The sequence below is a fragment of the Pleurodeles waltl genome, chromosome 1_1 (assembly GCF_031143425.1).
Source record: "Pleurodeles waltl isolate 20211129_DDA chromosome 1_1, aPleWal1.hap1.20221129, whole genome shotgun sequence".
Lineage (NCBI taxonomy): Eukaryota > Metazoa > Chordata > Amphibia > Caudata > Salamandridae > Pleurodeles > Pleurodeles waltl.
The window spans coordinates 522524492-522538494 of NC_090436.1; positions in this window are offsets into that span (position 1 = coordinate 522524492).

Consider the following 14003-nt stretch of genomic DNA (forward strand, 5'->3'; position numbering starts at 1 on the left):
CCCCAACATCTCCAGCTACTCCACGGTTTTCATATGTGTTGTATGTCGTTATAAGAGCATGAGATAAAATAACTAACTGACCTCTTCGTAATCCATTTATTGCCACAAAGAAAATACCCTTAATCGTTTTTATTGGTAGCACTTCTGCCCAAACGGCTTCCTCAGCCCACATGAAAATGTGTGCCTGTCAGTTTTCCAGGAGGATATGCCTTGATTTTCTGGTGAGTGGATTATCCTCCACTGAAAGTCATATTTCTCCCCTGAACATATACTTTAACATCATTACACAGTGTTCTCTCCAGGGCAGAAATTAAAAAATGAAGAAAAAGAAAAAATATTAATGATTTTGTTAGAAGAAAACGAAGTCAATCTCTTTGTACAAGACATGTACAGTATGAAGCATGTCGAACAAGGAGTCATGATCTATGCACTACACTCATTTGTATATACTAGACAAGCGGGGAGACACACCTATGAACTTCCTGGTGCATAGGCCTTTTAAGCAGAAAAGGTTTGTGGTACACACAGAGTGTCGGTGCTGCTGTGACGTCTGTGGCGACTGCTCTTCACAAAACACACAGCCTACAGGTCCCAGGGCACCATGGCATGTTCACAAGACTTGTAAGGGAGGCAGCCTCTTAGTCTTAGTCTGAGCAGTATATGTTCCTCATCGGCAAGAGTGTTCTTTCTTAGGCAGCCAAGCTACTTAGAGGCACAGCTTGTTTCAAAAGTGGCGAATTCACAGTGGTATGCCTGGAACATTCAAAGACTTTCTGGATAAACAGAAGTTTTCTGGATAGTACTCAACAATCAAGGATTCAGACTTTTGATATCTGCATCATTATTGGAGTCATCATTTCAACGATAATGAACTAATGGCACCATTCTACAAGAGGAATAAGAATAATTCTAAACTAGTACCGACTTGCTTATGTTTTCACATATGGTATTGCGTTATTGACAAAAGTGGGGAAGTGACTGCTTGCCAAGAGAAAACGTACAAAACGATTGTGCATTTATTATGTTACAGCTGTTGAGCTCATTACATTAAGAATCAGAGTACAGAATTAATTTATGAATCACAGACAGTAGTTATCACCGTATAAGTGTTTTAGTTCCGATATTTCCTTGCATTTGTTACAGAGGTTTCATTCCTATTTCAGCTCTAAGAGGTCTCAGAGTTTCAAACATCTATAAAGAGTTGGAAATACAGAGACTGTTACAAGGTTTTTTTCGTAATTCATTTTATCAGTAGTGACTTGGAATTTCAATGGTGAAATACTAAGCACGTTATTTCTTGTGTTAAATACTAGAGCATCCGCAGAATATGTGGATCCCAGATGTAAGAATAGGCAGAGTGAAAATAGTGAGTGACATTGATTGTCTCTGTCACATTCCCCTTTCCACTGGTGTACTGCAGACCGGCATAGTATTCATTGCAAGATTGCCAGGAGGCTCAAGCAAGCAAGGGGGTATGCATCACTTCTGTTGGGTTGCAAGGTGAGTGCAGATGTGACACAAAGGCCCATGGTAAGAACACTGTTGGTTACTCTCTACTGTGCTTGTTGTAAGAAATAATTATCCAATTGATCTGAGTTTGCAACACAATCAAGCTCACTTACTACTGATGTTAAGTTTCTTCCACACTAGTAAGGAAACTTTGATACAATACTTGCTCTCTTGTAATTCTTTCACCTGCTTGCATTTGTTATCATAAACTATTCCTCTGGAGTAATGCCCCCTCTTAAGTACATCCATTCAGTTATGTTCACCTCTCCAAATTATTCCTTTTCTGGTTCCTCTTTAATTGCCAAACTTAGCCAGGCAGTTCGAACTAGACTTTCCAGAATGGAACAGGGCACAGTTGCTTTGCATATGAGTAGCTCCTATCCGTGGGTGTAAGATAGGCAAAAAAAACGATGTACTGAAATATGGTCTGAGTAATTAACAGGGGCGGAGATTAATAAAGTATTCCACCAATCATTATTTTTTATTTCCACCTTGAGAATCGGCAGCCATGTTCACTTCTCTTGCATGGAAAACATTGTGGAGCGGCGTAATTTAGACTCCATCCTTTATAAGTCACAATTATACGATTATATTTTCATATACAACATTATATTCACCGTTTGACTTGATTCCTTTAACGTGTGTGATACAGCTAGATCTATTAATGGAATGGAATCATCATAGAGACTAGGGATTTACATGCAAGAGTACAAATATTCATGTTTTATTAGTCACATTTTGCATTTATTAAAAAAATTATATGTATCTACAACCATATATTGACATTTTTTACTGGCTACTGAGTTGACTTAGCCTGGTTACAGGCCTCACTTTAAATGTGTTTAGCCAGTGTGTTATTTCTGTTTTCTTGCAGATGCATTATCATGCTTCCCGTTAGCTAGAGAAAGACTTATTGTTTGTATTAGAATGTTGATAGTGAGGCCTGAAGAGAGGAACCTGGCAGCGGACTTGGAGGAATTATGGTTAAAGGAGACATTCAGTTTATCATGTACCAGGATGGTGGGACGCTTATTAATATTGGAGTAATTGATGTTGATGCACATAGCGATACATTCATATGTACGAATGAACCATTATTAGATTCCCCTGTTGTGAAATTTCTGCCAAACCTGGCATGTAGGTATGTGGTCAGGAAGGCTCTGAGACCTAACCCTGAGGTTACTGACTGACAGGTCACAGGTGGGTTAACACTTAGCCAGCAGACACACATGCAAACAGGAAAACTTAGATCAGATAGGTGTAGCGACACCACAATGGTCCCAGGAGATTGGCCCCAATAAAACACACATAGCCAGAGGGGTGTGTCCATTCCCCAGCACCATAAAGTTAGATGCCACATGTAGTTAGGAACACTTAGCTAACCAGAACAAAGCACACACAGCACACGCAGCAACCATGCGTCTCTCAGGACAGAAATCTGGACAAGTACTCACTGGCCCACATTGTCTCCATGCAAGGTCAAGGACCACCTACATTTGTTATCTGGACCTTATTTACGACTCCATGACAACTGTTCACATTCTTAGCAGAGAAAGGAATGTTTTTTAATTACTTTTTTGTACTCCGAGAAATGTATAAACCTTACTGCAAACTGATGTACATTGAAAGACAATCCTCAGACCCCGGTTCTGTAACTGCTCTCCTGGCTGTAATGTTTAATTAAACAAGATGTTCCTGTTTTACCAGACTCCTCTTGTCTTTAGTTTTTTAAGGTAAATTCACATTTGAGCAACATGCTCAAGGTTTTAGTCTGCAGTTGCAATTTCAATCAAATGGGAAACTTATGGGAGGGTGCAGATGCTCCTCTCAGATAACAATTTGGCTGGCTCCTGGTTGTGTAAGAAGAGATAAGGATGTTTTTGACGCTCCTATTACTTTAGATGGTATTTCAATAGTTAGTTAAGCAGATTTCTTCTAGACTCTGAGAGGGAACAGTCCTCTTGCCAAGCTTTCCCTGAGAGTGTAAAGCTTTATGCTAAACACTAATTTTCCATTTTTCCAAAATTACTACAGAGGTCTATACTATGCTGCCACCTTCCAGGCTCCCTAAATAGAAATCCTGATTAGGTGATCTTGTATTCAAACTATGTTTAGAAGAGAGAGGGGAAGTTTCTTTATGGAACACCTATTTACAACAATTTGTTTCATCTTTGTTGTGGCTGTTACTATTATATATCTCATTTTATTTCAGCTCAGTGTACTAAGATATTTCAGCTTCCCAGCTATAGTGATGTATCGTGTCATCTTGTTCTGATTCTGTTTATGTATTGATTGAATACTATCCTAAAACAAAATATGTTAAATCTTAATTGGAGAATCCTGACTCTTATTGTGTAGTCACATTGGCTTTTCAAACTGGAAATCTCCCTTACAGCACTTCAAGTCAACCAACAAAGGTCTATATGACCAATGAGGAAAAATCTTTGACAATTTTACTAAAAGATTAACGTATGAGTACCAAAGCGCCATCAATTGTGAAGTTGAAACTTTTAATATTGTACAATCACCTACTTGAACACAGTAGACTTACCTCCAGTGGTGTAACAAAACTGAGGCCCCCTGCAAGGAACATGGGGTCTCCTTTCCTGACTCAATCAGGCCAGGTGCTGTGGGGTGTCCCCATGGAGGTCTCCCCCCCACACACACACCAGAGGGGCTGCTGAGGCCTTTTGCATGCTGCAATATGAGGTGATGTTTTACTGCACAGAGTGACAGAATTTGTTGAGCAGAAAAACAACAGAATAGCACTGGCAATACGGTCCCTAATTTACTCCAGTCTATTATGGAGTGAGCTTTCACCTCAGCTCAGGCCCGGCAACTACCATATCTGATGTGATCTGTCACTACAAATTGTTCTTGCTGGATTTCTTTTTCATTGTCCTAATGCCTCCTGCTTTGTGAAGGTATGTGCCTTACCTCACTTGCACGCTTACAGTGGACAGGGAACTAGAAAGAGATGTCACAGCCATCAATCATTTTGAATTATCTAGGGCACCATCCTTTGCCCATGTGTTGCACAACTTAGGTCAGGAAATATGAGAACCTTGCTATTTCATTCAAGTCCAATTACATAACCAATCTCTTTGAAATAAATATCCATTGGATACAAACCCAGCCTATGGACATTGCCAAAACCTTTTTGACTCAGAAGCCCAAGCACTATGAGCTGGCAGCAAAGCAACATGTGAATAAATATAGTACCAAAAAGATCTATGAGGGAATTTTTCATCTTTGTTGGCCTGGTAGAGCTGCCTACACTGATTTTGGGAACCAGCAACTGGATCAGCGCCCTGCAGTGTTAGCTGGACAAAGGGAGTGATGCCTGTTGTCTTGGGCTCCATCTTTGGCCAAAGGGCCTGCACACAAGTCTTATCTGAGAATACTGGGAACTGCACTGGAGTGGGTGGTAGTTGCCAGGGGTCTTAGGAATGAAGGTGCTGGAATACCTCCCTTTCCTCGAGGAGTCTGAGGAGAAAGGACAGCATGGTGGTGAAATCTTCAGCCAGACTTGCTGGACACCAGAGAGCTTTGATAACTCCTTATCCATCTGTTAGTGTTTTGATGGATTGGATGAGTTTAAACTGTTTGCTTTGGAACTCAATACTCCTGAAGTGGGACAACGGGAGAAGAATCCAAGTAGAGTGAACCCCGACAACATAGATTGCCAGTACAGGGATGGACTGCAGATAAACATGCATTTAGAAATAGGGAGCTGGCGTCAATTGCCTTGCCTCTAGAAAATGAGCACGCAGAAAAGGTGAAGGGTATCACATGCTCCTTGCCGCGGTGGTGTGCCTCCAATGTTGTGTGTACCTCCCAATAGAACTTTTATGGTGGAGAATATGGAAAGGCTTTTAATGTGCCGTTAGCTTTTGAAGCGTGGGACTGCTAGGATATCCAAACATCGTTAGATGTTTGCTTCATGCATTTGTTTCTGCACTGTGGCTCTCTGCTTGCTAAGAGGGAGGCAGTTTACTTAACTTTAACCTTCACAGCGCAGGAGGTGGACTCAACTGTTGAGGTAAAAGGGGAGCCTGGAGATAAGCCTACCTGAACAAATTGGGACTGTGGCAGTTACCATCTACAGGCGGTGCTCGGCTTGAAATCTCTAGTCACCAAAATTAATTTAGGCTTGGTCACAGACACACTGGCTAGTCCTCGTGGTGCAACAGGCCTACATCAACTCACCCAAAATGAGAGACTGGCTCAACCCTTCGGTGACACAGCAGCTTTGAACCTCTGCTTGACGGAGCTCTGAGCTTGACTTAACTGTGTACTGAACTCTGCAGCAAAAGAGGGTTTGGCGCCTGAAAGGTTGTCATCTTGTGGGCTCTTTATGCTGCCTTCGTGAAATATTCAACCAGTTCTGGCTGGCAAAACATGTCTGGTAATGATGGAAAAACTCTTGGGATTTCGCATGCTTCTGCCTAGTGAGGGTATCATCCACATTGGAGGGAGGGGGTTCCTGGCTGAGGAGCTGGTACAAGGGGTACTCTGTCGTACGCCTGGTGGGGCTGCAACATTATCCTCGTCTACGGATTATTTTCTAATGACGCAATTCAACGTCTCCATTGGGATCACTGCATCCTTAAGCTCTGCGTGCGAGTCTTTAGATTCAGGAGGCACCAAGGACCGAAGGCATTTGTATGCAAGCAAGGTAATTACAGTGGGACCTTATACACATAGTAGTCCACAAAATGTAGACATGCACCGGTTCGATGGGTGAGTGTTATGGCTTAGGCTGCCTGAGCTAAAGGACGAAAACGATGGGGGGGGGGAACAAAAAAATGTAGAAACTATGGTGCTAGGCCCTGTGGTAGGAATTTGCTGCACACAATAGAAGATTCAGATCCACATTGTATGTTAGAAAAATAGAACTGATAAAGCCTTTCATATGAGCTGGGGCAGGAGAATGCCACAGATGATACATACATGCCTGCTTATGACAGAATACCACCACATACAAGTAACTAAAATAATGTTATTGCTATTACAGAAAAGACCCAATTGTGGAACAAAACATCTACTAGCTTTGTAGCTAGAGTATTAAACAAGGCAGTTGTTTGCAAAGGGTAATAAAGAGGGTGTTCACTTTACACTTAAAGGTATGTTTGTGAAAAACATTTCTAACAAAGCTTTTCAAAAACGCGAAGAGGAAGGGAAGTGGATAGGTAATAAGGGGGTGGAAAAGGGAGACATTTGATAGTCATCAGCTCCTTTCGTCAAACAGATGAATAGAAACTTTTATATTTATTTTTGGGAAAATTTACATAACGCCAAACATCACAAGGGCCACTACAGTTTGCTAGAATACGAAAAAGACATGAAAATTATAATGTACTCAATACAAATCAATTAAAAGTCCAACTAGTTGCATAGACGGGTCTACATGCGGAATTCATTGGGTGCTTCATTGCTGAAGTTGGGGTTTTGTTCGAATGTCTGATTGAAAGGTGAATTTTTGAGAGATTTCCAGAAATGAAAGTAAAACAGCTCTGATTTGGGGAAGGAAGGGGGCTTGGACTGTTGCATGCTTTTGGGATCTGGACACCCAGGGTTCTGCTGCCAAGATGCAGAATTAGCTTTGTGGAATCACATTAGTCAAGAACGTTTGTAGTTTCCTCCCTTGGAGAACAGTGTCATGCCAGTTTCTGGAAGTAGTAAGTGCCTTTGACCAGTCTGCTTTGTACTTAATGCACTGTTGTTTTTAATAAGAAGTTGTTGTTTTTGCCAACAGTGCAGATACTGTACACACACCTGGCAAAATGCAAGCATATAGGTGTGGCTCACAATTAGATAATAACCCTTTGGTCTCCCTTCCACCTACCCCTCTCCCTATCTCTCGCTATCTGATATCAAGGCTAGGAACCAGAAGACGATTCCTGTCTTAGCATAAACCCTTATTCCAGGCCCATTTGAGGCCTGTCTCCTGGCGCCAAGGTTTTCTGATACTTCCTTACACTTCCACACTTTCTGTAGGCTGTTTTCTCAGCTGCTGCAAAATTGTCCATGCCACTAGGCCATTCTCCCGGAGAAGGGATGTCCAAATGTCCCCACCTCCGTGCAATGTGGCACTATGCCACCAGGAGTACCACCCCACTAGAATTTAGAGCTCCTGTGGCCTCCTAGCAATCCATGAAAGTCAAGATTGCAATTTTGGGGTCTAATACCACTGGGTACCCACTACTGTGCCAAGATCGCGGTGGACTAGTTGCCAGTAGTGGCTGAAAAAGTCCAGATCACAGGTAAAAAAGACCCCTTTGGGGACATGCAATTCCGGCATCTGGGTGAGGTTACGTTACCCATCCGTCTTAACCTGACTGGATGATTATATAACCTACCCTGGCACTTACACTGGATTAGCCATCCTTATTAATGCTTCCATTGGGATGCATTAAGGAACCGCCACTAATTTCTCTTTATATACCTCTAGCACATGACAGAGCTGCAGGTACCTAAAGAATTGGGTTTGAATAAGGCCATTTCCTTTGCTAGTTCCTCAAATGTTTTGATATGGCATACTGCCCACACGTCCTTTATTTTAGAAATGCTAATTCCTTTGCTAGTTCCTCAAATGTTTTGATATGGCATACTGCCCACACATCCCTTATTTTAGAAATGCTAGCGAGGTACCAGGAAGGGAATCTCTTTAAAAAGCCCTATCCCCTGCCAAGGGGTTTCATTGGTTAACATCCTTTGCACTTAATTAGTTTCAGGTCTGCTTTCCAGCGTATGAGGGGTGCACCCATAATGGGTAGGAGGGCATGGGTGCTCTGTATAGTAGGGCGTACAAATCATAAGGCCCAAGGAGATCTAACTGCAGACTCACAGCAGAGTCAGTTTGGTCGCAGAAAAGCCAATCATTTATTGGAATCAGTTGGGATGTCCAATAAAATTACTGATTTTCTGGTATTCCTATTGCCTTGTACATAATTTTCAAGTGAAACGCCTGGTGTCCCTCCTGCCTACTGAAAATTACAGAGAAGTGACTGAAGTGGTTGGAAACACTGCATTGTGAAGGGGAAGGGTAGTTTTGAGTGATTTATAGAAAGATGGGTAATGTGACCATTTTGAATATGGTTCCTATAGCCATGATAGTTGGTGGTATGGTGGTCCATACCTCCTGCTTGCATTTCACCTAGCAGAGCAACGGGTGAGTACCTCTTCTCATCCCTGGCTACCAATATAGCTAGGTACTTGAAGTAGTCTTTTGCTACACCCAGACCAGCACCGCTGACTCCAATGGGAGTCTTCCCTTCACTAACATATATATATATATATATATATACAGATTTTTCCCGGTCTACCCTAAGGCCTTAGGCGTTCCCATAGATCTTCTGCACCTGTATTAGGAGGAGAGTTGAGCAATTGGGCTGTTAAGTTGGGACGTAAAGGAGCAGGCCATCTTCATAAAATGATAGTCTGTCTTCAGTTTGTTCCACCACCGCAAACCCACCAAATGTGCGTCACGATGTAGTCATTCTGCCATATGCTCAATGACTAGGGCGAATAAGACAGGTGAGAGTGGACAACCCTGAAGGGTACCACGAGGAAGGGCATAGACAATACACCATTTCCTCTCACTTGAGCCCAGGACCTATATAAAGAATTGCCACATATCTCAGAAATCGGAGACTGAAGGCCATCCTTCTCAGTATCTGATGCACAGAGGGCCAGTGAACTGTGTTAAAGCCTTTTTCAAAGTCAAATGACAGTTCATTTGTACGCACCACAGCAACTTCGAGGCAGTGGATCCCATGCCTACTGCCACTCCCTGGCATAAAGCCATTCTTGTCACTATGGACTAAGATGCATAACACTTAAGCCAGTCTAGTGGAAAGGATATTGGCCAGGAGTTTTACTTAAAAAATTATGAATGATTTTGGTTGGTAGGAGAAGCACTTGTTGGGGGTTTGTCAGGCTTCATAACCACCGCACTTTTGGCACCCTGCAAATCTTGCACGAGTAGCGCCTGGATGTGCAAAAACAGCTATGAGGCATACTTCTTGAGGAACTCTAATGGGAATCCATTTGGGCCAGAGACCTTACCGTAAGACATGCTCATTATAGCTCGGTGAATTTCATCTGTTGTAACTGGGAGGTCCACCTCTGATACTGCATCTAGGATGAAGTCTTCTGCTATTGGAGTCTCCATTTCTATCTGCTGGCAGTCCTGTCTAAAGTATAGCATCTTGTATTATTCTGCGTATGTCCTTGCAATCCTAACAGCATTAGTAACTAGCTGGCCGATATCTTCCTGTATAGAGGGGACTATTTGTGCTTCTTTCTTTCTATTAGCGAGCCAATAAAGCAGCTTCCCTGCTTTATCTCCCCACTCATATATTCTATGCTGCGAATGCAACCACCATACATAGCAGGAAAAGTACTCTTAAGCGCCTCAACCTTTCTACCCTCCTCATATGCGTGGGGTGTAAGCATACCTCTGGGTACGTAATCTGGTCCTCTATGCACTCCCCTTTCTGCTCCTTTTTTACTATCTTTGCCTCTAAACTAGGTCATTGCCTGCTCCCTGACAACAGCTTCAAATGTTTCCAAGAATATAGGGAAGATTGTGAGGAGAATGAGTCCTCCTTTTCCTCGAATTACTCCACCACTACATCTTTAAGTAAATCGGAAGCTGTTCTTCACACAGCACCCAGGCATTCAGTCACTACACCACTTTTGCTCTTAAAAAACGGATCTCAATTGGTGAACGGTCACAGAGCCTTCTTCAGATGATTTATACTCATGAGATTGACGCGGACTCCGCAGTTAGGACAAAGATGTAGTTGATGCATAAAAGTGATGTGAATTAGAATAACAGGTTTATTGCTTTTCACTCACACGACAACAGCACCATGTGTCTATTAGATCCAGGGAGGCTGAACATTTACGGAAGAGATCTGCCAGTGGATGTCTTGCTAGCACCTCCAGCATGGGGCTCATTACTAAACCAAAGCTGCACCCCAGGATTGTCTGTCTCACTGGAATACTCAATAGCAAGCTAAAGAATAAGGATATAGGTCATTTCCTACAGGTCAGAGGGTAGGTAAATACTAGCAAACTCCCAAGCTGCACAATAACAAAATGATCCAGAGGGTTCATCTGTGTTGTCAGAGGAACGTTTTCAGGAGAAGGATGGCCACTTCTCTGAAACCCCAGGTGCAGTCCGAATGGAATAATCTTGTATACCCATATCTACTTAGAAATTTACAACGGGTGCCCAGTAGATGTCTACCCTGGAACAGAAGAGTATCGGGTGTGTTTTTTGTACAAAGCATAACCGTTTCCAGAATACTTTTATTATTGAATCCATTCACGTTTTAAGAGATAATGTGGTAATGGTCTGCAGCGAAGCCGTTCACGGTATGTGACAGTTCCAGAGAATCAAATCAAGAGACAGCAGCCTCTACATCTCCAGAACACCTTCAAGTGCGGAGCTGACGGCATCCTATCACCTCAAGAGCCAATGAGATATACTGCTCATGACCAACATTGCACCACCTCCCACCCACTGCTTCTGTGAATTGATAAGTGTCAGAGGTGCAGATATGATCATCTGCGTGATTTGTAGTGCTCCATATCTGTTGAGATGAAAAGAAAGGAAAACAAAAATCAAACAAACACTCAATATAATACTAATACTCCCATTACCCTCATGTCCTCCCCATATATTTCCTATCCCAGAAGCCCCAGTCGCCCTAGCCCAATTAATACTTTAACTCAGTAAACTAATTTGTGGGGCACATGAGGTCAATTGTCTTTTGCATCCCTTACTCCACCATCTAAAAGTCATATTAATGATTTTTGCTGTCTACACGAAAAGTATGTGTGTCTGCTATATTTACCCCCATGGAATTTTGTATTATAGTATTGCCTGGATAGGCCAGCAAAACTCACAAGCAGTGGCTATACGTGTCTGTTTCCCGTCATCTTGGTTAGTACAAATTCTCATAGGTTTGAGGGTGTTACCTACTTTTTCCAATGCCCAGGGGCTGGTGGCCTCAAGATTACTCCACTGAGTTACTTGCCTTTCTTCCATTGCTCTCTCTTGTATGGCTCTCCTCCTACCTCCCTTAACGTTGCCTAGATCCATTTCTTTGCAGTTGTGGGTATTTCTCAGGTCTTGAGTCTATGGATGCAGCCCAGGGATGCGTCAACCGCCATTGTACCACTTTTTGCTCCTTCACCCAATGCCAGGCTGCTTCTAGAGTATTGAAGAAGGTGGTTCTGCCAATAAGGTTAACATGCAGTTTAGCAGAGTACACCAACATATACTCCAGCTGCACTGCCCTACTACCTGAGCTTTTGTTTCAATGTAGTTAAGGAGCATCAGTGTTACTGAACCGCACAACTGCAATAAGGAAACACCATGATTTTGTGATTTTTATATACTTTCATGCTCTTTTTGTGCACTTGCTTAAGGATAATGTCTCTATTATTGTAATTTAGGAGGTATGCAATGATGGGTCGAGACGACGGAGCCCCTCATGGCTCACTGTGCTCTTTCCACAACAAAATGTTGAGACAAGTCCTGCAGCAGGATCCAGGTCTTCAGTCAGTCTGATGAAGTGCTCAATACATGTGCCTTTTGCCTCCTCCAGAATGCCCACTATTCTAATATTATTATTCCAGGACCTCCCCCTTCGCATCTTTGGCTCTTTCCTCATGGCGTTTTGTTACTTCCATCAGTTGAGCGATACTGGTGTGCATTACATGAGCCTGGTCTTACAACCTCAAGACATGTGTCTCCACCTCTGTCACTCGCTCTACTGTGTAGCAGAAGTCTTGTTGCAACAACTACGTCTCTGGTTCAGATTTTCTCCATTTTCCCTTCCAGGTATATCCTGGTGTCACCAATCGCCTGTAGTATGGTGTCCATTTAGGATATGAGTTTATGGCTGTGCACCAGATGGTGCCCATATGGAGCTGTAGCCCTGCCCCCTTGGGCGCTCTTGGGTGAGGTTTTATCTCAACTTCTGACTGTTGACTGCTTTTATCTTTGATCGTGTTTGCTAAGTGATTCACTCCAGGCCAAGTGTCCTGAAGTGTGGCTACTGGGGAGGGGGAGGTTGGTCTGCAGGGTGTGGAAGAAGGAGAGAGGGCTGTTTTGCTGTATTGTCTTGTCTGAATTGCACAGTCTAATGTGCAACCAGGTCAGCAAGGAACCTTTGTTAGAAATGGGGTCACTAGTTAGCAGAGGTATACACCCTTGTCCAAGTAGGGACCACAATCCTAGTCAGGGTAAATCACACACAGTCCAAATTATCCTCTGCCCACCCTTTGGTAGTTTGGCATTGAGCAGTCAGGCTTAACTTAGAAGGCAATGTGTAAAGTATTTGTGAAATAAATCATGCAATAACACAGTAAAAAACACCACAAAAATACACCACACAGGTTTAGAAAAATATAAGATATTTATGTGAATGAATTAAGGTAAAAAAGATCAAGATTTGATACGTACAAGTTTAAATATCACTTTTGTAATGATAAGAAGAGTCCTAAGTCTTTAAAAAGTAACAAGTGTCTCTTGCAATAACAAAGTACCTGGTATGCGTCAAAATTACATGCACAGAGACCGCAGAGGAGGGTGTGCAAGGAAAACGGAGTGTGTGTGGCAATTATTTTCCATGCGGCAAGGACTTTGCGTCAAATTCCGATGCGCAGGCTTGAATCCTCTTTGCAATGCGGGGTCTTTTGACGCCCAGGGACTATGCGTGAAAATTCTGGGCATGCAGGACGAAGTCACAGGTGCTGTGTCGATCTAGTGGGCGATGCGTCGGAGTTTCTGTCACACGGCAGGCACTGCATCAATTCCTCCCGCAGGAAGTTGGGCTGCGTCGTTCTGGCTCGGCGCTGCGTCGATCCAGTGGGCTGTGCGTTGAAGTTCAGGTCGCATTGCTGGTGCTGCCTCGATCTCCACTCGGAGAGCCAGGCTGCACCATTCTGGTTTGGCGATGCGGTGATTCCGGCAGGCTGAGCGTTGATTTTCGCCGCGCAAGGAGTTCCTTTGCAGCGATGAAGTCTTTTTGGTCCTGAGGCCTCAGAAAACAGGAGGCAAGCTCAATCTAAGCCGTCGGAGAGCACTTCTCAGCAGAGGCAGAGGCCAGCAAGGCAGCAGGGCACCAGCAAGGCAGCAGTCCTTCACAGCAAAGCAGTCCAGGTGAGTCCTTTGGACAGCCAGGCAGCTCCTCTTGGCAGGTTGCAGGGTCTCGTTCATAGTATCTGCCCCAGGAAATGTCTGAGCTGGTAGGGTAAGGGACCCAGTTTATATACCCAAAAGTGTCTTCGAAGTGGGGGAGACTTCCAAGAGTGGTTCTGAACTGCACAAGGTCCCCTTTCAGTACAACACAGTACAAGGTCCCAGTAGGGGGTTTGGCAGTCCATTTTGTGGAGACAGGCCACTGTCCTTTGAAATGTAAGTGTCAGGCCCTCCACCCTTCCAGCCCAGGAAGACCCATTCAGTATGCAGA